The sequence below is a fragment of the Cololabis saira genome, unplaced genomic scaffold (genome assembly GCF_033807715.1).
Source record: "Cololabis saira isolate AMF1-May2022 unplaced genomic scaffold, fColSai1.1 scf176, whole genome shotgun sequence".
NCBI lineage: Eukaryota > Metazoa > Chordata > Actinopteri > Beloniformes > Belonidae > Cololabis > Cololabis saira.
In genome coordinates, this window is record NW_026906340.1 from 27,471 (window position 1) to 55,000 (window position 27,530).

At 49.0% G+C, this 27,530-nt stretch overlaps 26 non-coding genes across 26 annotated transcripts; 2 read left to right on the plus strand and 24 right to left on the minus strand.

The window, feature by feature from the left end:
- Positions 1-166: 166 nt before the first annotated feature.
- trnaw-cca (transfer RNA tryptophan (anticodon CCA)) lies at positions 167-238 on the minus strand. The gene has a single exon. It is a non-coding gene; the product is annotated as a tRNA-Trp (tRNA).
- A 1,080-nt stretch (positions 239-1,318) lies between these two features.
- trnae-uuc (transfer RNA glutamic acid (anticodon UUC)) lies at positions 1,319-1,390 on the minus strand. The gene has a single exon. It is a non-coding gene; the product is annotated as a tRNA-Glu (tRNA).
- A 282-nt stretch (positions 1,391-1,672) lies between these two features.
- On the minus strand, positions 1,673-1,754 carry trnas-cga (transfer RNA serine (anticodon CGA)). The gene has a single exon. It is a non-coding gene; the product is annotated as a tRNA-Ser (tRNA).
- Positions 1,755-2,269: 515 nt separating this feature from the next.
- On the plus strand, positions 2,270-2,358 carry trnay-gua (transfer RNA tyrosine (anticodon GUA)). The gene is given in 2 exon segments: positions 2,270-2,306; positions 2,323-2,358. It is a non-coding gene; the product is annotated as a tRNA-Tyr (tRNA).
- A 143-nt stretch (positions 2,359-2,501) lies between these two features.
- trnar-acg (transfer RNA arginine (anticodon ACG)) lies at positions 2,502-2,574 on the plus strand. Its single transcript has one exon. It is a non-coding gene; the product is annotated as a tRNA-Arg (tRNA).
- A 1,166-nt stretch (positions 2,575-3,740) lies between these two features.
- trnak-cuu (transfer RNA lysine (anticodon CUU)) lies at positions 3,741-3,813 on the minus strand. The gene has a single exon. It is a non-coding gene; the product is annotated as a tRNA-Lys (tRNA).
- Positions 3,814-4,906: 1,093 nt separating this feature from the next.
- On the minus strand, positions 4,907-4,979 carry trnak-cuu (transfer RNA lysine (anticodon CUU)). The gene has a single exon. It is a non-coding gene; the product is annotated as a tRNA-Lys (tRNA).
- A 1,129-nt stretch (positions 4,980-6,108) lies between these two features.
- On the minus strand, positions 6,109-6,174 carry trnak-cuu (transfer RNA lysine (anticodon CUU)). Its single transcript has one exon. It is a non-coding gene; the product is annotated as a tRNA-Lys (tRNA).
- Positions 6,175-7,382: 1,208 nt separating this feature from the next.
- On the minus strand, positions 7,383-7,464 carry trnas-cga (transfer RNA serine (anticodon CGA)). The gene has a single exon. It is a non-coding gene; the product is annotated as a tRNA-Ser (tRNA).
- Positions 7,465-7,665: 201 nt separating this feature from the next.
- On the minus strand, positions 7,666-7,737 carry trnaw-cca (transfer RNA tryptophan (anticodon CCA)). Its single transcript has one exon. It is a non-coding gene; the product is annotated as a tRNA-Trp (tRNA).
- A 2,449-nt stretch (positions 7,738-10,186) lies between these two features.
- trnae-uuc (transfer RNA glutamic acid (anticodon UUC)) lies at positions 10,187-10,258 on the minus strand. The gene has a single exon. It is a non-coding gene; the product is annotated as a tRNA-Glu (tRNA).
- Positions 10,259-10,540: 282 nt separating this feature from the next.
- On the minus strand, positions 10,541-10,622 carry trnas-cga (transfer RNA serine (anticodon CGA)). Its single transcript has one exon. It is a non-coding gene; the product is annotated as a tRNA-Ser (tRNA).
- A 6,646-nt stretch (positions 10,623-17,268) lies between these two features.
- Positions 17,269-17,340, minus strand: trnae-uuc (transfer RNA glutamic acid (anticodon UUC)). The gene has a single exon. It is a non-coding gene; the product is annotated as a tRNA-Glu (tRNA).
- Positions 17,341-17,622: 282 nt separating this feature from the next.
- trnas-cga (transfer RNA serine (anticodon CGA)) lies at positions 17,623-17,704 on the minus strand. The gene has a single exon. It is a non-coding gene; the product is annotated as a tRNA-Ser (tRNA).
- Positions 17,705-18,629: 925 nt separating this feature from the next.
- Positions 18,630-18,704, minus strand: trnak-cuu (transfer RNA lysine (anticodon CUU)). The gene has a single exon. It is a non-coding gene; the product is annotated as a tRNA-Lys (tRNA).
- A 1,156-nt stretch (positions 18,705-19,860) lies between these two features.
- On the minus strand, positions 19,861-19,942 carry trnas-cga (transfer RNA serine (anticodon CGA)). Its single transcript has one exon. It is a non-coding gene; the product is annotated as a tRNA-Ser (tRNA).
- A 201-nt stretch (positions 19,943-20,143) lies between these two features.
- On the minus strand, positions 20,144-20,215 carry trnaw-cca (transfer RNA tryptophan (anticodon CCA)). The gene has a single exon. It is a non-coding gene; the product is annotated as a tRNA-Trp (tRNA).
- A 1,093-nt stretch (positions 20,216-21,308) lies between these two features.
- On the minus strand, positions 21,309-21,380 carry trnae-uuc (transfer RNA glutamic acid (anticodon UUC)). Its single transcript has one exon. It is a non-coding gene; the product is annotated as a tRNA-Glu (tRNA).
- Positions 21,381-21,662: 282 nt separating this feature from the next.
- Positions 21,663-21,744, minus strand: trnas-cga (transfer RNA serine (anticodon CGA)). Its single transcript has one exon. It is a non-coding gene; the product is annotated as a tRNA-Ser (tRNA).
- Positions 21,745-22,671: 927 nt separating this feature from the next.
- trnak-cuu (transfer RNA lysine (anticodon CUU)) lies at positions 22,672-22,744 on the minus strand. Its single transcript has one exon. It is a non-coding gene; the product is annotated as a tRNA-Lys (tRNA).
- A 1,156-nt stretch (positions 22,745-23,900) lies between these two features.
- Positions 23,901-23,982, minus strand: trnas-cga (transfer RNA serine (anticodon CGA)). The gene has a single exon. It is a non-coding gene; the product is annotated as a tRNA-Ser (tRNA).
- Positions 23,983-24,183: 201 nt separating this feature from the next.
- Positions 24,184-24,255, minus strand: trnaw-cca (transfer RNA tryptophan (anticodon CCA)). Its single transcript has one exon. It is a non-coding gene; the product is annotated as a tRNA-Trp (tRNA).
- Positions 24,256-25,348: 1,093 nt separating this feature from the next.
- On the minus strand, positions 25,349-25,420 carry trnae-uuc (transfer RNA glutamic acid (anticodon UUC)). Its single transcript has one exon. It is a non-coding gene; the product is annotated as a tRNA-Glu (tRNA).
- A 282-nt stretch (positions 25,421-25,702) lies between these two features.
- Positions 25,703-25,785, minus strand: trnas-cga (transfer RNA serine (anticodon CGA)). Its single transcript has one exon. It is a non-coding gene; the product is annotated as a tRNA-Ser (tRNA).
- Positions 25,786-25,984: 199 nt separating this feature from the next.
- trnaw-cca (transfer RNA tryptophan (anticodon CCA)) lies at positions 25,985-26,056 on the minus strand. Its single transcript has one exon. It is a non-coding gene; the product is annotated as a tRNA-Trp (tRNA).
- Positions 26,057-27,149: 1,093 nt separating this feature from the next.
- Positions 27,150-27,221, minus strand: trnae-uuc (transfer RNA glutamic acid (anticodon UUC)). The gene has a single exon. It is a non-coding gene; the product is annotated as a tRNA-Glu (tRNA).
- Between the last annotated feature and the right edge of the window lie 309 nt (positions 27,222-27,530).

The window sequence follows — 27,530 nt, forward strand, 5'->3', positions numbered from 1 at the left end:
AGAAATGCAATTCCTTTTATTTAAAGATTGTTCCTCCTTTCTTCAAGGCAGGTGATTGTGCAGACTTTAATAATTCCCGGTACATATCAAAGTTTTCTGTTGCAGCTAAAGTTTGTATGGTTGGTAAACTTGTAAGGATGGATAAAACAAAATTGAAAGTTCATTATGACCCTGATGTGAGTTGAACACATAACCTTCTGATCTGGAGTCAGACGCGCTACCATTGCGCCACAGAGCCTTTTCTGATATTCTCTGAGGTTGTACACCAAACTGATCATAGCGGGCACCACTTCCAAACCAAATAACTTCCGTCTTGTTTTCATCAAGCTTCATCCGTGTTTTAAAGTCCCTGAGACAGTCCATCAAGGGGTTCAGTGGGTTACTATGATGCAGAGAAAAACAGATGTAAAATATATGAGATGTTCTACACTTGGAGCTTTGTTCATTTATTTATTTTTAATAACAAGGGGCGTGGACAAGGTGGGAGCATGCAGAACCTCGCAAACTCACCTGGGAAGAACTCTGGAGAGCTGAACCTCTGCGCACAAAGTTCCTCATTCAATCAGTGTACGACGTCCTCCCAAGCCCGGCCAACCTGCACACCTGGGGCCTGGCAGATACGCCTGAGTGCAAGTTGTGCCAGAGGAGGGGCACCATGGAGCACATTCTGAGCTGCTGCCCAACGGCGTTAGGAGAGGGGCGGTATCGCTGGCGCCACGACCAAGTTCTAAAATCCTTGGCGGATTCCATCTGCACAGCGATACAGAACAGCAAGACCCAGGTCGCCCCGAAGCAGTCAATCACGTTTGTTAGAGCTGGGCAGAATGCAAAACACCAGCCAAACTCCGCAGGAGGACTCTTCGCTACCGCTCGTGACTGGCAGCTCCAAGTTGACCTGGGAAGGAAACTCAAGTTCCCAGCTAGCATAGCTGCCACTTCACTCCCCCCAGATATGGTATTAACTTTGGAGTCCACCAAGCAAGTGGTCCTGCTGGAACTGACTGTCCCCTTGGAGGGCCGGATTGGTGAGGCCAATGAGCGCAAGAGGGCCAAATACTCTGAGCTCACCACAGAGTGCCGGAGCAATGGCTGGAGAGCCCGCTGCGAGCCAGTTGAAATTGAGTGCAGAGGTTTCGCAGGACATTCACTCCAGAGAGTGCTCAAACTCCTTGGAGTTACAGGACTGCAGTTGAGGAGAGCCACCAAGAAAATCCTCGAGGCCACAGAAAAGGCCTCGCGGTGCTGTGGATCCGTAGTGCACTACTTGGACACAAGCCGGGGATTGATCACCCCCGGCTGGGGGAGAAATAGACATTTCTTCCCTGACCGGGAATTGAACCCGGACCGTGGTGGTGAAAGCACCAAATCCTAGCCATTAGACCATCAGGGACACATGTGACATCATGACAACTTCACTGCAACTTCACTGCACCGCGAGTGTCGCCAACAGAAAAAACTTTACAAATGTGCATACGCCAGAATTGATCAGTGCATGAAGCACCACAACTTTCTACATTCAAGTCACTTTCTGAACATCAGACCGTGCGCGTACAGACATTTTTTGTGCACTGCACTCTTTGTAAATGAGGCCCCTGATGGATGAGTTATAAATCACAGTCTTGTCTGAGGTTAAGACATTGTACATTTAACAAGCCTTTTGTTCCCCATTAAGCGTTGTTGGCAGGATTTGAACCTGCGCGGGGAATCCCCAATGGATTTCGAGTCCATCGCCTTAACCACTCGGCCACAACAACCACTCTTAAAGGTGTGAATCTGCAGAATCAGATGAATAAATGCAATTCCTTTTATTTAAAGAACGATCCTGCTTTCTTCAAGGCAGGTGATTGTGCAGACTTGCATAATTCCATGTACATATCAAAGTTTTCTGTTGCAGCAAAAGTTTGTCTGGTTGGTGAACTCGTGAGGATGGAAAAAACAAAACTGAAAACCCCGGTTTGAATCCGGGTCACAGCACCCCTGTGGCAGCCAGAGAGCTTCTCAACCTTTTGGAAAAAGAAAGAAAAAGGTGCCACGGCCACAACAAAATCCACTAGGGTGTTTGGATCAGATTTTCACACCATTCACACTTCAATTGATTGGGGTGGGGAAAGGGGGTGCTACGGCCCAGGCACTTAGCCAAGGACAATGGACTCTGCCAGTGGTAAGGACCCGGCAAGGGAGACAATAATTAATTTAAAATGTTTCCTTTTCCCAGTTTAAGGCCTTGGTAGAAGAATACACGAGTCATGGAGCTGTCAACATGCATCCTCCTTCGATAGCTCAGTTGGTAGAGCGGAGGACTGTAGAACCAGTAAAACAGGTATCCTTAGGTCGCTGGTTTAACTCCGGCTCGAAGGACTGGCTTTATTTTTCATCTGCCCAGAGCGGGATTCTATTTCACTGCTGTACCCGGCTATGGCTCTGCCATCTACTGTGGATGGGACGTCTGAGTCGTTGCAACACGTGTGTTTCCACATGTTTCCACATGTTACCATAAAAGAGGGCTAGTGGCGCAATGGATAACGCGTCTGAGTACGGATCAGAAGATTCTAGGTTCAACTCCTGGCTAGCTCAAAAAATCCTAATCTTTAATATTATCCCAGTCACAACCTTGGTAGTGTACACGTTTCTTCTTCTCTGTCATTTATTTATTTACTTGCTTTTTTCATTTGTCTCTGTGTATGCCCGGAAACGTACACTTCAAAGGTGCCGCAGGATAGGCCGTCTTCCATAATGTTTCCAAAGCTGCCCCCGGCTCACGCATTATTTTTGTCTTTCATGGGACCTCTTTTATTCATTCTCTTCCTTCCTCATATCTCATTAGAGGCAAATACCCTTACCTGACGACAGGGGCGCCACACCTCCACACACACTTCTTCCAACCTCACACCGTGTAAACTGACATAACTGCAGAAACCGAGCACATATCTAAAGCTGGGTACATGTATCCTTTCAAGCTGTGATCGTATAGTGGTAAGTACTCTGCGTTGTGGCCGCAGCAACCCGGGTTCGAATCCGTGTCACAGCACCCCTGTGGCAGCCAGAGAGCTTCTCAAACTTTTGGAAAAAGAAAGAAAAAGGTGCCACGGCCACAACAAAATCCACTAGGGATCAGATTTTCACACCATTCACACTTCAATTGATTGGGGTGGGGAGGGGGGGTGCTACGGCCCAGACACTTAGCCAAGGACAATGGACTCTGCCAGTGGTAAGGACCCAGCAACGGGCGCATAAAGGAGACAATAATTCATTTAAAATGTTTCCTTTTCCTAGTTTCAGGCCTTGGTAGAAGAATACACAAGTCATGGAGCTGTCAACATGCACCCTCCTTCGATAGTTCAGTTGGTGGAGCGGAGTACTGTAGAACCAGCAAAATGTCGCTAGTTCAACTCCGACTCGAAGGACTGCTGTTAGTTTCCATCTGCCCAGTGCGGGACTCTATTTCATCACTGTACTCGGCTTTGGCCATTTGGTAACGTGCACATGTTATCCTCGTCATCGGCAAATCAATTACATGCATCAGATACGTAGTCATAATTACAAATTCTTACATGTTATCGTCGTCAACGGCAAATCAATGAAATTATTTCACCTAACCCTGGAATGTCATCAGACATGTGTTGTCATTGATGATGTCACCAGTCTCAGCCAGTAAAATCCATGACAGCAGTGGAGGTGATTCCTTTCTGCTCACCTTCAACCTGGACTACTTCAAACAAACTTCATAAATGTGACATCAGCGCCCAACGTGGGGCTCGAACCCACGACCCTGAGATTAAGAGTCTCATGCTCTACCGACTGAGCTAGCCAGGCTTCAGATGCTAGTAAATAAGAACAATAATCGAAAAGTGTCTGTAATGTGAGGTTTTATCAGCGTTTTAGAGAAACCAGTTTTCCGTCTGGACTCCTCTGGACTGTAGAACCAGTAAAACAGGTATCCTTAGGTCGCTGGTTCAACTCCGGCTCGAAGGACTGGCTTTATTTTTCATCTGCCCAGAGCGGGATTCTATTTCACTGCTGTACCCGGCTATGGCTCTGCCATCTATTGTGGATGGGACATCTGAGTCGTTGCAACACGTGTGTTTCCACATGTTTCCACATGTTACCCTAAAAGAGGGCTAGTGTCGCAATGGATAACCCGTCTGAGTACAGATCAGAAGATTCTAGGTTCAACTCCTGGCTAGCTCAAAAAATCCTAATCTCTAATATTATCCCAGTCACAACCTTGGTAGTGTACACGTTTCTTCTTCTCTGTCATTTATTTATTTACTTGCTTTTTTCATTTGTCTCTGTGTATGCCCGGAAACGTACACTTCAAAGGTGCCGCAGGATAGGCCGTCTTCCATAATGTTTCCAAAGCTGCCCCCGGCTCACGCATTATTTTTGTCTTTCATGGGACCTCTTTTATTCATTCTCTTCCTTCCTCATATCTCATTAGAGGCAAATGCCCTTACCTGACGACAGGGGCGCCACACCTCCACACACACTTCTTCCAACCTCACACCGTGTAAACTGACATAACTGCAGAAACCGAGCACATATCTAAAGCTGGGTACATGTATCCTTTCAAGCTGTGATCGTATAGTGGTGAGTACTCTGCGTTGTGGCCGCAGCAACCCGGGTTCGAATCCGGGTCACAGCACCCCTGTGGCAGCCAGAGAGCTTCTCAAACTTGCATGCATGAGATACGTAGTCATAATTACAAATTCTTACATGTTATCGTCGTCAACGGCAAATCAATGAAATTATTTCACCTAACCCTGGAATGTCATCAGACATGTGATGTCATTGATGATGTCACCAGTCTCAGCCAGTAAAATCCATCACAGCAGTGGAGGTGATTCCTTTCTGCTCACCTTCAACCTGGACTCTACACTTCAAACAAACTTCATAAATGTGACTTCAGCGCCCAACGTGGGGCTCGAACCCACGACCCTGAGATTAAGAGTCTCATGCTCTACCGACTGAGCTAGCCGGGCTTCAGATGCTAGTAAATAAGAACAATAATCGAAAAGTGTCTGTAATGTGAGGTTTTATCAGTGTTTCAGAGAAACCAGTTTTCCGTCTGGACTCCTCTGGACACCACCCAGACAGTTGAAGGACAACATGTGACTAAACTAGTGATTTTCTAGTTTTTCGCAATTGTAGATGCTCACAAATTGGCTATTTCGGAGGTGTCCATTTTTTAGGAGTTGGTGCAGTTACCTGACGACAGGGGCGCCACACGTCCGCACACACTTCTTCCAACCTCACACCGTGTAAACTGACATCCTGCAGAAACCGAGCACATATCTAAAGCTGGGTACATGTATCCTTTCAAGCTGTGGTCGTATAGTGGTGAGTACTCTGCGTTGTGGCCGCAGCAACCCCGGTTCGAATCTGGGTCACAGCACCCCTGTGGCAGCCAGAGAGCTTCTCAAACTTTTGGAAAAAGAAAGAAAAAGGTGCCACGGCCACAACAAAATCCACTAGGGATCAGATTTTCACACCATTCACACTTCAATTGATTAGGGTGGGGAGGGGGGGTGCTACGGCCCAGACACTTAGCCAAGGACAATGGACTCTGCCAGTGGTAAGGACCCAGCAACGGGCGCATAAAGGAGAAAATAATTAATTTAAAATGTTTCCTTTTCCTAGTTTTAGGCCTTGGTAGAAGAATACACAAGTCATGGAGCTGTCAACATGCCCCCTCCTACGATAGTTCAGTTGGTAGAGCGGAGTACTGTAGAACCAGCAAAATGTCGCTAGTTCAACTCCGGCTCGAAGGACTGCTGTTAGTTTCCATCTGCCCAGTGCGGGACTCTATTTCATCACTGTACTCGGCTTTGGCCATTTGGTAACGTGCACATGTTATCCTCGTCATCGGCAAATCAATTACATGCATCAGATACGTAGTCATAATTACAAATTCTTACATGTTATCGTCGTCAACGGCAAATCAATGAAATTATTTCACCTAACCCTGGAATGTCATCAGACATGTGATGTCATTGATGATGTCACCAGTCTCAGCCAGTAAAATCCATCACAGCAGTGGAGGTGATTCCTTTCTGCTCACCTTTAACCTGGACTCTACACTTCAAACAAACTTCATAAATGTGACTTCAGCGCCCAACGTGGGGCTCGAACCCTGAGATTAAGAGTCTCATGCTCTACCGACTGAGCTAGCCGGGCTTCAGATGCTAGTAAATAAGAACAATAATCGAAAAGTGTCTGTAATGTGAGGTTTTATAAGTGTTTCAGAGAAACCAGTTTTCCGTCTGGACTCCTCTGGACACCACCCAGACATGTGACTAAACTAGTGATTTTCTAGTTTTTCGCAATTGTAGATGCTCACAAATTGGCTATTTCGGAGGTGTCCATTTTTTAGGAGTTGGTGCAGTTGGAAGCCAACTACCTGGTGATGATGTCACCTACTCTCGTCCACTTGGCATTATGAGACAACGGGAGCGCATTTCAAGTTCAGCTGGACTACGTCAAAATCTGTGTAGACCTGGCGGTTATCAGGTTGCTATGCTCCTCAAGATAGCCTATAGCTAGCTAGTGCAAAATGTCCCACTATCTATGTCTCTACATACCTGTCTAGATGGTTTTGTATAAGATTAAGGGGGAATAGAAACTAAATGATAATTTAGTCCTAAAATGACAACATGAAGATGTTTCTGTTGTTTATTTTGACGATAAAAACAGGAAGCTGCCAGTAGATGTGGTAAGTGTTGCATCAGATACATAGTTGTGAATAGCAACTCTGTCATTTAGCCTTGGAATGTCATCAAAGACATGTGATGTCACTGAGGATGTCACAAAGACTTATGGATGGTATACATAGCACTCCTTAAAGTTAGGATTTTTTTTATTCACATTATTTACAGAAATAGGGAAATAATTCTGCCACAGGAACATGAAAACATGATGACCTAAGTAGGTCAGTCTTGGAGTATAGAGAAGAAACATTTCTGATGTTACTGCACTGTGTGTGAGATTGGGATGGTTTCCATGGACACTGCAGAATGTTAAGCAAAATGTTTGCGTTTCCATATAAACAGCAGAGGGCCGCTGTTGCTACATTTGGTAACGTGCACATGTTATCATCGTCATCGGCAAATTAATTACATGCATCAGATACATTGTCATAATTACCAATTCTTTCATCTAACCCTGGAATGTCATCAGACATGTGATGTCATTGATGATGTCACCATTCTCAGCCAGTAAAATCCATCTCAGTGACCACAACAGCAGTGGAGGTGATTGCTTTCTGCTCACCTTCAACCTGGACTCTACACTTTAAACAAATTTCATAAATGTGACTTCAGCACCCAATGTGGGGCTCGAACCCACACCCCTGAGATTAGGATTGAGATTAACATTCATACATGAATCGTTGTTGGCAGGATTTCAACCTGCACGGGTAATCCCCAACGGATTTCGAGTCCATCGCCTTAACCACTCGGCCACAACTACCACTCCAAAATGTGTGAATTTGCAGAATCAGATAAAGAAATGCAATTCCTTTTATTTAAAGATTGTTCCTCCTTTCTTCAAGGCAGGTGATTGTGCAGACTTTAATAATTCCCGGTACATATCAAAGTTTTCTGTTGCAGCTAAAGTTTGTATGGTTGGTAAACTTGTAAGGATGGATAAAACAAAATTGAAAGTTCATTATGACCCTGATGTGAGTTGAACACATAACCTTCTGATCTGGAGTCAGACGCGCTACCATTGCGCCACAGAGCCTTTTCTGATATTCTCTGAGGTTGTACACCAATCTGATCATAGCGGGCACCACTTCCAAACCAAATAACTTCCGTCTTGTTTTCATGTAGCTTCATCCGTGTTTTAAAGTCCCTGAGACAGTCCATCAAGGGGTTCAGTGGGTTACTACGATGCAGAGAAAAATAGATGTAAAATATATGAGATGTTCTACACTTGGAGCTTTGTTCATTTATTTATTTTTAATAACAAGGGGCGTGGACAAGGTGGGAGCATGCAGAACCTCGCAAACTCACCTGGGAAGAACTCTGGAGAGCTGAACCTCTGCGCACAAAGTTCCTCATTCAATCAGTGTACGACGTCCTCCCAAGCCCGGCTAACCTGCACACCTGGGGTCCGTTTCACAAAGCAGGTTCAACAAACTCTGAGTCTAATCCTGAACTCTTAGTTGATCTACTCTGAGATCGGAAACTCTGAGTTTTCGGTTCCAGAACAGCGGATTTGAGGTAATTTACTCAACTCTAAGTAGTTTCACCTGGAGTTAAGCGCGAGCGTGAGGCAAATAAAAAGCCATCATCAGTAGAGCGCTGATACAAGGATTCACCATGGCAACCGGCGACACAAAAGAGCGACATACATTTTCTTTTTTTTCTTTTTAACTTTATTTATCTTTTCAATTTACAAAATCCCTTTGAGGAAACATTAGTTTGCATCTCAAGATCCACATACTTCACGCCACTGGAGTTAGAAGTGTTAATACGTGCATATGGCGAGTATGAGAGCATATTTTGGAAAAAAAAAATGAAATTTTATTGTCATTTAGATCAGGGTAAGGCAGCTGCCACACCTCGGCTTCAGGGGAAAATGTTAATGTTTTTTTTTTTAAATACATTTATGGAATTACTCTGTATCTATTTGTATTGATTTATTCTATTAATTCATACATATAAAATAACTACAAATGCATATCAGAACAACATGATGGATTTCAGTAGGTATTATCTATCCCAACACTTGTACCCCCCGTAATATCTTGAAATGTCCCAGCGTCCCTGACGACAGTGGTCGCTATCAATCTCGTTTTTAGTGCGCTCTGCAGTGTTAACTTACAAAAATGAAAAGGAAGCAGACAACCAAGCAATAAAAAAAAGAAAGAAGGCAAGTGATGGGTCCAGAAGATATTAACGAGGCTGTTAGCCACTGATGGATTAATTATGCAAGTTCATCTCAAAGTAAGATATAAATCCTCTTATACATCTGTTTAAGGGAAATATTTGACTTTTTTTTTACTCTCCCTCTCCTTTTTGCATTTGGACTTTAACTGTTTGAAGTTAAACTGGGATGTCCCTGTGATATTGTTGCACTGACATAGTGAATAAAGTGAACGAGTTAAATTGCGTTTGTTGGATAAGCTTTTTCTGCTCTCTAACTCTGCCGCTTGCTGTCCGTGGTGCAGAAAACGGATGCGTATTGCGTAAAGACCCATTGGCTGAATTGACGCCACTGAGGGAGGAGACAGAGAGAAACTCCAGGTTCGCTGAAATAAACCTGGTCCCGACCAGGTTGGGTTCAGAGCGTCTGTTACTACGGTAACTGACTTAGAGCTTAAGTTACCTCTCTTTGTGAAACAGGCTAGAGTTACCTCTCTTTCTCTGGTTTGAGTTACCTCCCTTTGTGAAATGGAAAACTCAGAGTTTCCCTCATTTCAGGGTTAACAGACTCTGAGTTTTCACTAAACCTGCTTTGTGAAACGGACCCCTGGGGCCTGGCAGATACGCCTGAGTGCAAGTTGTGCCAGAGGAGGGGCACCATGGAGCACATTCTGAGCTGCTGCCCAAAGGCGTTAGGAGAGGGGCGGTATCGCTGGTGCCACGACCAAGTTCTAAAATCCTTGGCGGATTCCATCTGCACAGCGATACAGAACAGCAAGACCCAGGTCGCCCCGAAGCAGTCAATCACGTTTGTTAGAGCTGGGCAGAATGCAAAACACCAGCCAAACTCCGCAGGAGGACTCTTCGCTACCGCTCGTGACTGGCAGCTCCAAGTTGACCTGGGAAGGAAACTCAACTTCCCAGCTAGCATAGCTGCCACTTCACTCCCCCCAGATATGGTATTAACTTTGGAGTCCACCAAGCAAGTGGTCCTGCTGGAACTGACTGTCCCCTTGGAGGGCCGGATTGGTGAGGCCAATGAGCGCAAGAGGGCCAAATACTCTGAGCTCACCACAGAGTGCCGGAGCAATGGCTGGAGAGCCCGCTGCGAGCCAGTTGAAATTGAGCGCAGAGGTTTCGCAGGACATTCACTCCAGAGAGTGCTCAAACTCCTTGGAGTTACAGGACTGCAGTTGAGGAGAGCCACCAAGAAAATCCTCGAGGCCACAGAAAAGGCCTTGCGGTGCTGTGGATCCGTAGTGCACTACTTGGACACAAGCCGGGGATTGATCACCCCCGGCTGGGGGAGAAATAGACATTTCTTCCCTGACCGGGAATTGAACCCGGACCGTGGTGGTGAAAGCACCAAATCCTAGCCATTAGACCATCAGGGACACATGTGACATCATGACAACTTCACTGCAACTTCACTGCACCGCGAGTGTCGCCAACAGAAAAAACTTTACAAATGTGCATACGCCAGGATTGATCGGTGCATGAAGCACCACAACTTTCTACATTCAAGTCACTTTCTGAACATCAGACCGTGCGCGTACAGACATTTTTTGTGCACTGCACTCTTTGTAAATGAGGCCCCTGATGGATGAGTTATAAATCACAGTCTTGTCTGAGGTTAAGACATTGTACATTTAACAAGCCTTTTGTTCCCCATTAAGCGTTGTTGGCAGGATTTGAACCTGCGCGGGGAATCCCCAATGGATTTCGAGTCCATCGCCTTAACCACTCGGCCACAACAACCACTCTAAAAGGTGTGAATCTGCAGAATCAGATGAATAAATGCAATTCCTTTTATTTAAAGATTGATCCTGCTTTCTTCAAGGCAGGTGATTGTGCAGACTTGCATAATTCCATGTACATATCAAAGTTTTCTGTTGCAGCAAAAGTTTGTCTGGTTGGTGAACTCGTGAGGATGGAAAAAACAAAACTGAAAACGAAAGTTACACCTGTAACTACGGTTCTATGAGTCCCGGATGACCGCCAGGCGGTGCTGTAAGCACTGGATATCTCCCCTCGCGCATGCGCATGTCGAGTACAATACCAACAATGTCACGTCACCCGTGACCCCTGCATGACCCCCGGAAGGGTATATCTTCCGGCGTCATCATGGGATCGACTCCTAGAATCTTCTCGCGAGAGCACGAGGATTCGGAGTGACCGGCAGGCCTGGCGGTCATCCGGGACTCATAGAACCGTAGTTACAGGCGTAACTTTCGTTCTATTTCGTCCCTACTGACCGCCAGGCGGTGCTGTAAGCACTGGATGACGAATACCAACAATGTCACATAGAATCCCGGTCACATACCTCACTGATCAGGGGCAGAAGGACCCGGGAGTAGAACCACGCCCAATGGTTGGGGAGTGGCGACATTGATCCGGTAAAACCTGGAGAACGTGTCCGGCGACGTCCACGAAGCTGCTGCGCAGATGTCCTCCAGAGGCACCCCCTTCAGGGCAGCCCAAGAAGCTGCGACGCTTCTGGTCGAGTGGCACCTCACCCCCACTGGTAAGGGGCGGCCACTGGCCCTGTAGGCGTGCTCGATGGTGTCCACCACCCAGTGGGACAGGCGCTGTCTAGAAATAGCGCGCCCCCTGTTAGGGCCACCATGACAGATAAAAAGCTGCTCCGACCGTCGCACAGGCGCGGTGGCAGCAACATAAGCAGTAAGGGCCCGTACGGGGCACAAAGGGCTTGGCCCACCCTCCGCAGGCTCGGGGTCGAACCGGGCAAGCTGGATAGGCCGATTAGCATGATCGCGTGGCAGGACCTTGGGCAGGAACGCCACGTTCGGCCACAACGTAACCCCTGAGCCATCCGGGTTCCACCTCAGGCAGTACCCGCTGACTGACAGGGCATGTAACTCACTGACTCGCTTTGCTGACGTCATAGCGAGGAGAAAAGCCGTCTTCATAGAGAGACACTTCAGGTCCACCTGGGCCAAGGGCTCAAAAGGTGGAGAAGAGAGGGCACCTAGTACCATAGACAGGTCCCACACCGGGGCCCTTGGGGTCCTCGGGGGGCGCAGCCTCAGAGCCCCCCTAAGAAAGAGAGAAACCAGCCGGTGGCACCCCACGGTGGCATTCTCGACCAGGGCATGTCGTGATGAAATGGCCGCCACGTACACCCGTAAGGTGGACTGAGCACGGCCATCATCCAGGAGGGACTGAAGGAACTCCAGGATCGTGGCCACAGGGCAAAGCATAGGGTCCTCTGCCCTGTCCGCACACCAGGCAGAGAATCTCCTCCACTTGCACTCATACTGGAGGCGGGTGGAGGGCGCACAAGCGTTCAAGATGGTAGCCCTGACGGGCTCAGTACAGCTTGACACTAACGGGTCGGGCCCTGCAGTGGCCAGACCCAGAGTTGAAGGCGACGGGGGTCGGGATGCCAAATCCGACCCCCCAGCTGGGACAGAAGGTCCCTCCGGTCGGGTAGGCGCCATGGCGTGCCGCAGCAGAGCCTCCGGAGTAGTGGGAACCACGGTCTCCCCGGCCAGAAGGGGGCCACCAAGAGGAGCCTGTGACCTCTCTGGAGGACCCTCTGCAACGTCGGCAGGATTAAAGGTAGTGGGGGGAACGCGTACAGGAGCCCGTCGGGCCACTCGTGCCCTAGGGCATCCTGACCCAGAGGACTGGTCTCCTCTGTCCAGGAGAACCAGAGGGGGCAGTGAGCCGAGACGCCCGAGGCGAAGAGGTCCACCACCGCTCTGCCGAAGAGGACCCAAATCATCCCCACTACCTCCGGATGAAGCCGCCACTCTCCTGGGGGAGGCTTGTGTCGGGACAGGAAGTCTGCCACCTTATTCCTGACCCCTGGCAGGTATATCGCCCGCAGGCTGAGGAGGCGAGGAGCGGCCCACGTCAGAAGGCCCCGGGACACCTGCAGCAGCTGTGCAGACCCGGTGCCCCCCTGGTGGTTGATCTGGGAGACAGTGGACACATTGTCCGACCGGACCAGTACGTGCCTCCCCCATAGGTGAGGTAAAAAGTGCTCGAGTGCTCGGTGTACAGCACGGAGCTCCAGCACATTGATGTGGTGTGTGCGGTCCCGCGCAGACCACTGCCCTTGGGCAGGCCTGCTGCGCCAAACAGCACCCCACCCCGAGAGGGAGGCATCTGCGGTGACAGTCTCCCGGAAGGAGGGGATAGTGCCCAAGGGCACACCCCCCAGCAGGAATGCCCCGTCTTTCCAGGGTGCCAGGGCATGGACACACACCCGCGACACCCTGACCAGCCTGTGCCTGTGCCTTTCGGCATCCAGGCGAAGGCTGTTCAGCCACATCTGCTGGGGGCGTAGCGTCAGCAGGCCAAAGGCACAACAGCCGAGGCGGCCGTCAATATGCCCAAAAGCTGCAGGAACTGGAGGTAAGGCAGCCGTCTGCCCCTCCTGAATCGGGGGAGGAGCCGCAGGATGTCGCTCACACGCCGCGGTGAGAGACAGGCCCTCATGGTCACCGAGTCGAGTACCAATCCTAAGTAGGCGACTCGCTGGGAGGGAGCCAGACAGCTCTTCCCTCTGTTCACTGTGAGCCCTAGTTTGGCCACATGCGACAAAAGGAGGGCCGTGTCTGCCACCACTTGTTCTCGGGACGGCGCGCATATCAGCCAGTCGTCCAGGTACGGCAGAACCTTCATACCCTGTGCCTGCAGGGGAGCGAGGGCTGCCGTGGGTTAAGGTGGAAATTACCCAGGGGTCCGACGAGCAGGCAGCCCAGTGACTGAGCTGCTGCCGGGAAAAGCAGCCGACGACCGGCCCCGTGGCCCTAGCGCCGTCTCCCCCGGCCTCTGGACGTGCCGGGGGGGCGATGGTCGAGGCCAACACCCCAACGCTGCTGGGGCGGTCCGCGCACAGGGGGGCGAAACCCCCCGGCAGGCTGTCCAACGGGCCGTTGGGAGCTGCGCTGGCTCCTGCGGGCAGGAGGCTGGGGGCGACGTCCAGGGGCGGACGAAGGGCCCCTCGGTGTACTGGAAGCGGGCGCCCTCCTGTGAAGGTGCACCAGTCGCTGCCTGGTCTCATCGGCCAGGGCGGTGCGGTCCAGAGCTTCCAGGGCAGTTGCCCCAAACAGCTCCCCCGGTTCTGCCGGTGCCTGACGAAGAACCCTACGAGCAGTTTCCGTCAGGGGTGACTGCGCCAGCCAGACATGACGGCGCGTGTGCACCAGGGTGGACATCAGCCGCCCCAGTTCCCTCGTCTGGGAGGCAAAAGCCTGTAGGGACACATCACACAAGTCCCGTGTGGAATCATCCACCTGTGCATCCTGCAGGGAGGTGGAGAGAGCCAGTAGCAGATGAGAAAGGGTGTTCCCCAGCCGGCCGATGCGCGCCGCTGTTTCATAAGCCTTACAAATATGCCCATCAGTAACCCTACACTGGGTAGAGGGGCACTTGGGATCTGGCTTCAGAGCCTCATCAGGAGCCACTATCAGTGCTGCAATGGAGGGCTCGATGGGGGGCATGTGGTGGAGACCAGCCACTGCAGCGTCCTCCATCGCCGTCAGAGCACGGTCATCAGCTGTTAGCCTGGAGAGGGCTGTGACATCTCTCCAGCATGAGTGCAGCTCCCTCAAAAAATCCGACGAAGGCGGAATGGTGAATTCCACCGGAGAAGGATTGCGCCTGTGGAAGGCGCTAGAGGCCACCTCCGCACGCGGTGCATCCAGCTGCAAGTGTGCCAGGGCAGTGCGGATAATGCTCTGCACGGAGGAACAAACCGTCCCCCCCCGAGAGCTCTGGGCAGATGAGTGCGAGGAGAACCCCGAGCGCTGTGAGGCCGGGTCCCCTGAAGACACGTTGAAGTGGCTCGCCGAGGCTGCAATGGAGATGGCGTCCTCTGGCAGCGGCGGTGGCGACCCCAGAGCAAACTCTGGCATGGCAGGTTCCACCTGGCCAGTACCAGGTTGCAGATTGAGGAGGAGCGCCTTCATCTGCTCCATGTCGGCAGCCAAGCGATCTACCTTCGAGGAGAGCTGGCTCGTCATCCGCCGTCGTTTGGCGGCCCCCACCATTCTCTTTGCCGATCGCTTCAGAGAAGACTGCGGCTGGGATGAGGGGAGGCTGGCCGACGGCCCCGGCTGCTCAGGGCCCAGGCATGACACGCAGAGGTCCTGGTCAACCGCAGGATCCAGGGCGGCCATGCACCCTGAGCATGAACGCTCCATCACAGCGACCGGTGGGAGAGGGAGCGGACACGCTGCCGTCGCCACGGATGTGCTGGCAGGAGAGAGGAGCGGACGCGCTGCGTCACCACGTAGGTGTCAGTGGGAGAGGGGAGCGGAAACGCTGCCGTCACCACAGCGAGCACGCTGCCGTCACCACCAATATGCAGGCGGGAGAGGGGAGGGCCACGCTACCGTCAGCACAGATGAGTCAGTGGGAGAGGGGAGCGGAAACGCTGCCGTCACCACAGCGAGCACGCTGCCGTCACCACCGATATGCAGGTGGGAGAGGGGAGGGCCACGCTGCCGTCAATACGGGTGTGTCAGTGGGAGAGGGGAGCGGAAACGCTGCCGTCACCACAGCGAGCACGCTGCCGTCACCACCGATATGCAGGTGGGAGAGGGGAGGGCCACGCTGCCGTCACCACAGCTATGAGAAAAGGCAAAAAAGGCGTCTTTACTCAAAAAGGAAGAGAACAATCATCTCCTCTTTCTTTTCCTTTTTTTTTTTTTTTTTAAGAAAAAATAACTGCAAGGAAAAAAATAATGTTGTCACATTAATAAAGTGGGAGAGGGAGCAAAACGCTGCGGCCACCACAAATGTGCCGGTGGGAGAGGGCGTGGCCTTCACCACGGCTGTAAGAAGCACAAAAAAAAGGTGTTGTTTTTTTTTTTTTCAAAGAAAAAAAAAAATAATCCCTTTCTGTCTTCTTTTTTTTTTTTTTTTTTCAGCAGAAAAAATAACTGCACAGAATATTCAGGTGTCGGGCGCAGCCAACAGCTGACCTTCTGTCAGCTGGGCCAGGGGGGCGGGGCGGGGAGACGCCGCCGCCGCCGCAACGAACACCAATAAATACCGCGCGGCCACAGCCTCTTGGAGGACGACAGAGATCAATACTCCTACCTTACGGCACGAAGCTGCACGGGGGCCGCGGTTTAGGGAGGAAAGGAAGAAGCTTTCAACCAGCCTTCTATTTCCGTCCTGTACTTCAGCGCGACGCGAGAAGAATAAGGAGTCGATCCCATGATGACGCCGGAAGATATACCCTTCCGGGGGTCATGCAGGGGTCACGGGTGACGTGACATTGTTGGTATTGTACTCGACATGCGCATGCGCGAGGGGAGATATCCAGTGCTTACAGCACCGCCTGGCGGTCAGTAGGGACGAAATAGAACCCCGGTTTGAATCCGGGTCACAGCACCCCTGTGGTAGCCAGAGAGCTTCTCAAACTTTCGGAAAAAGAAAGAAAAAGGTGCCACGGCCACAACAAAATCCACTAGGGTGTTTTTAGATGTAGAATAGATGTAAAATATATGAGATGTTCTACACTTGGAGCTTTGTTCATTTATTTATTTTTAATAACAAGGGGCGTGGACAAGGTGGGAGCATGCAGAACCTCGCAAACTCACCTGGGAAGAACTCTGGAGAGCTGAACCTCTGCGCACAAAGTTCCTCATTCAATCAGTGTACGACGTCCTCCCAAGCCCGGCTAACCTGCACACCTGGGGCCTGGCAGATACGCCTGAGTGCAAGTTGTGCCAGAGGAGGGGCACCATGGAGCACATTCTGAGCTGCTGCCCAAAGGCGTTAGGAGAGGGGCGGTATCGCTGGTGCCACGACCAAGTTCTAAAATCCTTGGCGGATTCCATCTGCACAGCGATACAGAACAGCAAGACCCAGGTCGCCCCGAAGCAGTCAATCACGTTTGTTAGAGCTGGGCAGAATGCAAAACACCAGCCAAACTCCGCAGGAGGACTCTTCGCTACCGCTCGTGACTGGCAGCTCCAAGTTGACCTGGGAAGGAAACTCAAGTTCCCAGCTAGCATAGCTGCCACTTCACTCCCCCCAGATATGGTATTAACTTTGGAGTCCACCAAGCAAGTGGTCCTGCTGGAACTGACTGTCCCCTTGGAGGGCCGGATTGGTGAGGCCAATGAGCGCAAGAGGGCCAAATACTCTGAGCTCACCACAGAGTGCCGGAGCAATGGCTGGAGAGCCCGCTGCGAGCCAGTTGAAATTGAGCGCAGAGGTTTCGCAGGACATTCACTCCAGAGAGTGCTCAAACTCCTTGGAGTTACAGGACTGCAGTTGAGGAGAGCCACCAAGAAAATCCTCGAGGCCACAGAAAAGGCCTCGCGGTGCTGTGGATCCGTAGGGGGGATCTGTGGTGCGCTACTTGGACACAAGCCGGGGATTGATCACCCCCGGCTGGGGGAGAAATAGACATTTCTTCCCTGACCGGGAATTGAACCCGGACCGTGGTGGTGAAAGCACCAAATCCTAGCCATTAGACCATCAGGGACACATGTGACATCATGACAACTTCACTGCAACTTCACTGCACCGTGAGTGTCGCCAACAGAAAAAACTTTACAAATGTGCATACGCCAGGATTGATCGGTGCATGAAGCACCACAACTTTCTACATTCAAGTCACTTTCTGAACATCAGACCGTGCGCGTACAGACATTTTTTGTGCACTGCACTCTTTGTAAATGAGGCCCCTGATGGATGAGTTATAAATCACAGTCTTGTCTGAGGTTAAGACATTGTACATTTAACAAGCCTTTTGTTCCCCATTAAGCGTTGTTGGCAGGATTTGAACCTGCGCGGGGAATCACCAATGGATTTCGAGTCCATCGCCTTAACCACTCGGCCACAACAACCACTCTAAAAGGTGTGAATCTGCAGAATCAGATGAATAAATGCAATTCCTTTTATTTAAAGATTGATCCTGCTTTCTTCAAGGCAGGTGATTGTGCAGACTTGCATAATTCCATGTACATATCAAAGTTTTCTGTTGCAGCAAAAGTTTGTCTGGTTGGTGAACTCGTGAGGATGGAAAAAACAAAACTGAAAACCCCGGTTTGAATCCGGGTCACAGCACCCCTGTGGCAGCCAGAGAGCTTCTCAAACTTTCGGAAAAAGAAAGAAAAAGGTGCCACGGCCACAACAAAATCCACTAGGGTGTTTGGATCAGATTTTCACACCATTCACACTTCAATTGATTGGGGTGGGGAAAGGGGGTGCTACGGCCCAGGCACTTAGCCAAGGACAATGGACTCTGCCAGTGGTAAGGACCCGGCAAGGGAGACCTCATTTAAAATGTTTCCTTTTCCTAGTTTCAGGCCTTGGTAGAAGAATACACAAGTCATGGAGCTGTCAACATGCACCCTCCTTCGATAGTTCAGTTGGTAGAGCGGAGTACTGTAGAACCAGCAAAATGTCGCTAGTTCAACTCCGGCTCGAAGGACTGCTGTTAGTTTCCATCTGCCCAGGGCGGGACTCTATTTCATCACTGTACTCGGCTTTGGCCATTTGGTAACGTGCACATGTTATCCTCGTCATCGGCAAATCAATTACATGCATCAGATACGTAGTCATAATTACAAATTCTTACATGTTATCGTCGTCAACGGCAAATCAATGAAATTATTTCACCTAACCCTGGAATGTCATCAGACATGTGATGTCATTGATAATGTCACCAGTCTCAGCCAGTAAAATCCATCACAGCAGTGGAGGTGATTCCTTTCTGCTCACCTTCAACCTGGACTCTACACTTCAAACAAACTTCATAAATGTGACTTCAGCTCCCAACGTGGGGCTCGAACCCACGACCCTGAGATTAAGAGTCTCATGCTCTACCGACTGAGCTAGCCGGGCTTCAGATGCTAGTAAATAAGAACAATAATCGAAAAGTGTCTGTAATGTGAGGTTTTATCAGCGTTTCAGAGAAACCAGTTTTCCGTCTGGACTCCTCTGGACACCACCCAGACAGTTGAAGGACAACATGTGACTAAACTAGTGATTTTCTAGTTTTTCGCAATTGTAGATGCTCACAAATTGGCTATTTCGGAGGTGTCCATTTTTTAGGAGTTGGTGCAGTTGGAAGCCAACTACCTGGTGATGACGTCACCTACTCTCGTCCACTTGGCATTATGAGACAACGGGAGCGCATTTCAAGTTCAGCTGGACTACGTCAAAATCTGTGTAGACCTGGCGGTTATCAGGTTGCTATGCTCCTCAAGATAGCCTATAGCTAGCTAGTGCAAAATGTCCCACTATCTATGTCTCTACATACCTGTCTAGATGGTTTTGTATACGATTAAGGGGGAATAGAAACTAAATGATAATTTAGTCCTAAAATGACAACATGAAGATGTTTCTGTTGTTTATTTTGACGATAAAAACAGGAAGCTGCCAGTAGATGTGGTAAGTGTTGCATCAGATACATAGTTGTGAATAGCAACTTTATTTAGCCTTGGAATGTCACAGCACTCCTTAAAGTTAGGATTGTTTTTATTCACATTATTAACAGAAATAGGGAAATAATTCTGCCACAGGAAGATGAAAACATGATGACCTAAGTAGGTCAGTCTTGGAGTATAGAGAAGAAACATTTCTGATGTTACTGTACTGTGTGTGAGATTGGGATGGTTTCCATGGACACTGCAGAATGTTAAGCGAAATGTTTGCGTTTCAATATAAACAGCAGAGGGCCGCTGTTGCTACATTTGGTAACGTGCACATGGTATCATCGTCATCGGCAAATTAATTACATGCATCAGATACATTGTCATAATTACCAATTCTTTCATCTAACCCTGGAATGTCATCAGACATGTGATGTCATTGATGATGTCACCATTCTCAGCCAGTAAAATCCATCTCAGTGACCACAACAGCAGTGGAGGTGATTGCTTTCTGCTCACCTTCAACCTGGACTCTACACTTTAAACAAATGTGACTTGAGCACCCAATGTGGGGCTCGAACCCACACCCCTGAGATTAGGATTAAGATTAACATTCATACATGAATCGTTGTTGGCAGGATTTCAACCTGCACGGGTAATCCCCAACGGATTTCGAGTCCATCGCCTTAACCACTCGGCCACAACAACCACTCCAAAATGTGTGAATTTGCAGAATCAGATAAAGAAATGCAATTCCTTTTATTTAAAGATTGTTCCTCCTTTCTTCAAGGCAGGTGATTGTGCAGACTTTAATAATTCCCGGTACATATCAAAGTTTTCTGTTGCAGCTAAAGTTTGTATGGTTGGTAAACTTGTAAGGATGGATAAAACAAAATTGAAAGTTCATTATGACCCTGATGTGAGTTGAACACATAACCTTCTGATCTGGAGTCAGACGCGCTACCATTGCGCCACAGAGCCTTTTCTGATATTCTCTGAGGTTGTACACCAAACTGATCATAGCGGGCACCACTTCCAAACCAAATAACTTCCGTCTTGTTTTCATCAAGCTTCATCCGTGTTTTAAAGTCCCTGAGACAGTCCATCAAGGGGTTCAGTGGGTTACTATGATGCAGAGAAAAATAGATGTAAAATATATGAGATGTTCTACACTTGGAGCTTTGTTCATTTATTTATTTTTAATAACAAGGGGCGTGGACAAGGTGGGAGCATGCAGAACCTCGCAAACTCACCTGGGAAGAACTCTGGAGAGCTGAACCTCTGCGCACAAAGTTCCTCATTCAATCAGTGTACGACGTCCTCCCAAGCCCGGCCAACCTGCACACCTGGGGCCTGGCAGATACGCCTGAGTACAAGTTGTGCCAGAGGAGGGGCACCATGGAGCACATTCTGAGCTGCTGCCCAACGGCGTTAGGAGAGGGGCGGTATCGCTGGCGCCACGACCAAGTTCTAAAATCCTTGGCGGATTCCATCTGCACAGCGATACAGAACAGCAAGACCCAGGTCGCCCCGAAGCAGTCAATCACGTTTGTTAGAGCTGGGCAGAATGCAAAACACCAGCCAAACTCCGCAGGAGGACTCTTCGCTACCGCTCGTGACTGGCAGCTCCAAGTTGACCTGGGAAGGAAACTCAAGTTCCCAGCTAGCATAGCTGCCACTTCACTCCCCCCAGATATGGTATTAACTTTGGAGTCCACCAAGCAAGTGGTCCTGCTGGAACTGACTGTCCCCTTGGAGGGCCGGATTGGTGAGGCCAATGAGCGCAAGAGGGCCAAATACTCTGAGCTCACCACAGAGTGCCGGAGCAATGGCTGGAGAGCCCGCTGCGAGCCAGTTGAAATTGAGTGCAGAAGATTCGCAGGACATTCACTCCAGAGAGTGCTCAAACTCCTTGGAGTTACAGGACTGCAGTTGAGGAGAGCCACCAAGAAAATCCTCGAGGCCACAGAAAAGGCCTCGCGGTGCTGTGGATCCGTAGGGGGGATCTGTGGTGCGCTACTTGGACACAAGCCGGGGATTGATCACCCCCGGCTGGGGGAGAAATAGACATTTCTTCCCTGACCGGGAATTGAACCCGGACCGTGGTGGTGAAAGCACCAAATCCTAGCCATTAGACCATCAGGGACACATGTGACATCATGACAACTTCACTGCAACTTCACTGCACCGCGAGTGTCGCCAACAGAAAAAACTTTACAAATGTGCATACGCCAGAATTGATCAGTGCATGAAGCACCACAACTTTCTACATTCAAGTCACTTTCTGAACATCAGACCGTGCGCGTACAGACATTTTTTGTGCACTGCACTCTTTGTAAATGAGGCCCCTGATGGATGAGTTATAAATCACAGTCTTGTCTGAGGTTAAGACATTGTACATTTAACAAGCCTTTTGTTCCCCATTAAGCGTTGTTGGCAGGATTTAAACCTGCGCGGGGAATCCCCAATGGATTTCGAGTCCATCGCCTTAACCACTCGGCCACAACAACCACTCTTAAAGGTGTGAATCTGCAGAATCAGATGAATAAATGCAATTCCTTTTATTTAAAGATTGATCCTGCTTTCTTCAAGGCAGGTGATTGTGCAGACTTGCATAATTCCATGTACATATCAAAGTTTTCTGTTGCAGCAAAAGTTTGTCTGGTTGGTGAACTCGTGAGGATGGAAAAAACAAAACTGAAAACCCCGGTTTGAGTCCGGGTCACAGCACCCCTGTGGCAGCCAGAGAGCTTCTCAAACTTTTGGAAAAAGAAAGAAAAAGGTGCCACAGCCACAACAAAATCCACTAGGGTGTTTGGATCAGATTTTCACACCATTCACACTTCAATTGATTGGGGTGGGGAAAGGGGGTGCTACGGCCCAGGCACTTAGCCAAGGACAATGGACTCTGCCAGTGGTAAGGACCCGGCAAGGGAGACCTCATTTAAAATGTTTCCTTTTCCTAGTTTCAGGCCTTGGTAGAAGAATACACAAGTCATGGAGCTGTCAACATGCACCCTCCTTCGATAGTTCAGTTGGTGGAGCGGAGTACTGTAGAACCAGCAAAATGTCGCTAGTTCAACTCCGACTCGAAGGACTGCTGTTAGTTTCCATCTGCCCAGTGCGGGACTCTATTTCATCACTGTACTCGGCTTTGGCCATTTGGTAACGTGCACATGTTATCCTCGTCATCGGCAAATCAATTACATGCATCAGATACGTAGTCATAATTACAAATTCTTACACGTTATCGTCGTCAACGGCAAATGAATGAAATTATTTCACCGAACCCTGGAATGTCATCAGACATGTGATGTCATTGATGATGTCACCAGTCTCAGCCAGTAAAATCCATCACAACAGTGGAGGTGATTCCTTTCTGCTCACCTTCAACCTGGACTCTACACTTCAAACAAACTTCATAAATGTGACTTCAGCGCCCAACGTGGGGCTCGAACCCACGACCCTGAGATTAAGAGTCTCATGCTCTACCGACTGAGCTAGCCGGGCTTCAGATGCTAGTAAATAAGAACAATAATCGAAAAGTGTCTGTAATGTGAGGTTTTATCAGCGTTTCAGAGAAACCAGTTTTCCGTCTGGACTCCTCTGGACACCACCCAGACAGTTGAAGGACAACATGTGACTAAACTAGTGATTTTCTAGTTTTTCGCAATTGTAGATGCTCACAAATTGGCTATTTCGGAGGTGTCCATTTTTTAGGAGTTGGTGCAGTTGGAAGCCAACTACCTGGTGATGACGTCACCTACTCTCGTCCACTTGGCATTATGAGACAACGGGAGCGCATTTCAAGTTCAGCTGGACTACGTCAAAATCTGTGTAGACCTGGCGGTTATCAGGTTGCTATGCTCCTCAAGATAGCCTATAGCTAGCTAGTGCAAAATGTCCCACTATCTATGTCTCTACATACCTGTCTAGATGGTTTTGTATAAGATTAAGGGGGAATAGAAACTAAATGATAATTTAGTCCTAAAATGACAACATGAAGATGTTTCTGTTGTTTATTTTGACGATAAAAACAGGAAGCTGCCAGTAGATGTGGTAAGTGTTGCATCAGATACATAGTTGTGAATAGCAACTTTATTTAGCCTTGGAATGTCACAGCACTCCTTAAAGTTAGGATTGTTTTTATTCACATTATTAACAGAAATAGGGAAATAATTCTGCCACAGGAAGATGAAAACATGATGACCTAAGTAGGTCAGTCTTGGAGTATAGAGAAGAAACATTTCTGATGTTACTGTACTGTGTGTGAGATTGGGATGGTTTCCATGGACACTGCAGAATGTTAAGCGAAATGTTTGCGTTTCAATATAAACAGCAGAGGGCCGCTGTTGCTACATTTGGTAACGTGCACATGTTATCATCGTCATCGGCAAATTAATTACATGCATCAGATACATTGTCATAATTACCAATTCTTTCATCTAACCCTGGAATGTCATCAGACATGTGATGTCATTGATGATGTCACCATTCTCAGCCAGTAAAATCCATCTCAGTGACCACAACAGCAGTGGAGGTGATTGCTTTCTGCTCACCTTCAACCTGGACTCTACACTTTAAACAAATGTGACTTGAGCACCCAATGTGGGGCTCGAACCCACACCCCTGAGATTAGGATTAAGATTAACATTCATACATGAATCGTTGTTGGCAGGATTTCAACCTGCACGGGTAATCCCCAACGGATTTCGAGTCCATCGCCTTAACCACTCGGCCACAACAACCACTCCAAAATGTGTGAATTTGCAGAATCAGATAAACAAATGCAATTCCTTTTATTTAAAGATTGTTCCTCCTTTCTTCAAGGCAGGTGATTGTGCAGACTTTAATAATTCCCGGTACATATCAAAGTTTTCTGTTGCAGCTAAAGTTTGTATGGTTGGTAAACTTGTAAGGATGGATAAAACAAAATTGAAAGTTCATTATGACCCTGATGTGAGTTGAACACATAACCTTCTGATCTGGAGTCAGACGCGCTACCATTGCGCCACAGAGCCTTTTCTGATAGTCTCTGAGGTTGTACACCAAACTGATCATAGCGGGCACCACTTCCAAACCAAATAACTTCCGTCTTGTTTTCATCAAGCTTCATCCGTGTTTTAAAGTCCCTGAGACAGTCCATCAAGGGGTTCAGTGGGTTACTATGATGCAGAGAAAAATAGATGTAAAATGTATGAGATGTTCTACACTTGGAGCTTTGTTCATTTATTTATTTTTAATAACAAGGGGCGTGGACAAGGTGGGAGCATGCAGAACCTCGCAAACTCACCTGGGAAGAACTCTGGAGAGCTGAACCTCTGCGCACAAAGTTCCTCATTCAATCAGTGTACGACGTCCTCCCAAGCCCGGCCAACCTGCACACCTGGGGCCTGGCAGATACGCCTGAGTGCAAGTTGTGCCAGAGGAGGGGCACCATGGAGCACATTCTGAGCTGCTGCCCAACGGCGTTAGGAGAGGGGCGGTATCGCTGGCGCCACGACCAAGTTCTAAAATCCTTGGCGGATTCCATCTGCACAGCGATACAGAACAGCAAGACCCAGGTCGCCCCGAAGCAGTCAATCACGTTTGTTAGAGCTGGGCAGAATGCAAAACACCAGCCAAACTCCGCAGGAGGACTCTTCGCTACCGCTCGTGACTGGCAGCTCCAAGTTGACCTGGGAAGGAAACTCAAGTTCCCAGCTAGCATAGCTGCCACTTCACTACCCCCAGATATGGTATTAACTTTGGAGTCCACCAAGCAAGTGGTCCTGCTGGAACTGACTGTCCCCTTGGAGGGCCGGATTGGTGAGGCCAATGAGCGCAAGAGGGCCAAATACTCTGAGCTCACCATCGAGTGCCGGAGCAATGGCTGGAGAGCCCGCTGCGAGCCAGTTGAAATTGAGTGCAGAGGTTTCGCAGGACATTCACTCCAGAGAGTGCTCAAACTCCTTGGAGTTACAGGACTGCAGTTGAGGAGAGCCACCAAGAAAATCCTCGAGGCCACAGAAAAGGCCTCGCGGTGCTGTGGATCCGTAGGGGGGATCTGTGGTGCGCTACTTGGACACAAGCCGGGGATTGATCCCCCCCGGCTGGGGGAGAAATAGACATTTCTTCCCTGACCGGGAATTGAACCCGGACCGTGGTGGTGAAAGCACCAAATCCTAGCCATTAGACCATCAGGGACACATGTGACATCATGACAACTTCACTGCAACTTCACTGCACCGCGAGTGTCGCCAACAGAAAAAACTTTACAAATGTGCATACGCCAGAATTGATCAGTGCATGAAGCACCACAACTTTCTACATTCAAGTCACTTTCTGAACATCAGACCGTGCGCGTACAGACATTTTTTGTGCACTGCACTCTTTGTAAATGAGGCCCCTGATGGATGAGTTATAAATCACAGTCTTGTCTGAGGTTAAGACATTGTACATTTAACAAGCCTTTTGTTCCCCATTAAGCGTTGTTGGCAGGATTTGAACCTGCGCGGGGAATCCCCAATGGATTTCGAGTCCATCGCCTTAACCACTCGGTTAAGTGAATCTGCAGAATCAGATGAATCTGCAGAATCAGATGAATAAATGCAATTCCTTTTATTTAAAGATTGATCCTGCTTTCTTCAAGGCAGGTGATTGTGCAGACTTTAATAATTCCCGGTACATATCAAAGTTTTCTGTTGCAGCTAAAGTTTGTATGGTTGGTAAACTTGTAAGGATGGATAAAACAAAATTGAAAGTTCATTATGACCCTGATGTGAGTTGAACACATAACCTTCTGATCTGGAGTCAGACGCGCTACCATTGCGCCACAGAGCCTTTTCTGATAGTCTCTGAGGTTGTACACCAAACTGATCATAGCGGGCACCACTTCCAAACCAAATAACTTCCGTCTTGTTTTCATCAAGCTTCATCCGTGTTTTAAAGTCCCTGAGACAGTCCATCAAGGGGTTCAGTGGGTTACTATGATGCAGAGAAAAATAGATGTAAAATGTATGAGATGTTCTACACTTGGAGCTTTGTTCATTTATTTATTTTTAATAACAAGGGGCGTGGACAAGGTGGGAGCATGCAGAACCTCGCAAACTCACCTGGGAAGAACTCTGGAGAGCTGAACCTCTGCGCACAAAGTTCCTCATTCAATCAGTGTACGACGTCCTCCCAAGCCCGGCCAACCTGCACACCTGGGGCCTGGCAGATACGCCTGAGTGCAAGTTGTGCCAGAGGAGGGGCACCATGGAGCACATTCTGAGCTGCTGCCCAACGGCGTTAGGAGAGGGGCGGTATCGCTGGCGCCACGACCAAGTTCTAAAATCCTTGGCGGATTCCATCTGCACAGCGATACAGAACAGCAAGACCCAGGTCGCCCCGAAGCAGTCAATCACGTTTGTTAGAGCTGGGCAGAATGCAAAACACCAGCCAAACTCCGCAGGAGGACTCTTCGCTACCGCTCGTGACTGGCAGCTCCAAGTTGACCTGGGAAGGAAACTCAAGTTCCCAGCTAGCATAGCTGCCACTTCACTACCCCCAGATATGGTATTAACTTTGGAGTCCACCAAGCAAGTGGTCCTGCTGGAACTGACTGTCCCCTTGGAGGGCCGGATTGGTGAGGCCAATGAGCGCAAGAGGGCCAAATACTCTGAGCTCACCATCGAGTGCCGGAGCAATGGCTGGAGAGCCCGCTGCGAGCCAGTTGAAATTGAGTGCAGAGGTTTCGCAGGACATTCACTCCAGAGAGTGCTCAAACTCCTTGGAGTTACAGGACTGCAGTTGAGGAGAGCCACCAAGAAAATCCTCGAGGCCACAGAAAAGGCCTCGCGGTGCTGTGGATCCGTAGGGGGGATCTGTGGTGCGCTACTTGGACACAAGCCGGGGATTGATCCCCCCCGGCTGGGGGAGAAATAGACATTTCTTCCCTGACCGGGAATTGAACCCGGACCGTGGTGGTGAAAGCACCAAATCCTAGCCATTAGACCATCAGGGACACATGTGACATCATGACAACTTCACTGCAACTTCACTGCACCGCGAGTGTCGCCAACAGAAAAAACTTTACAAATGTGCATACGCCAGAATTGATCAGTGCATGAAGCACCACAACTTTCTACATTCAAGTCACTTTCTGAACATCAGACCGTGCGCGTACAGACATTTTTTGTGCACTGCACTCTTTGTAAATGAGGCCCCTGATGGATGAGTTATAAATCACAGTCTTGTCTGAGGTTAAGACATTGTACATTTAACAAGCCTTTTGTTCCCCATTAAGCGTTGTTGGCAGGATTTGAACCTGCGC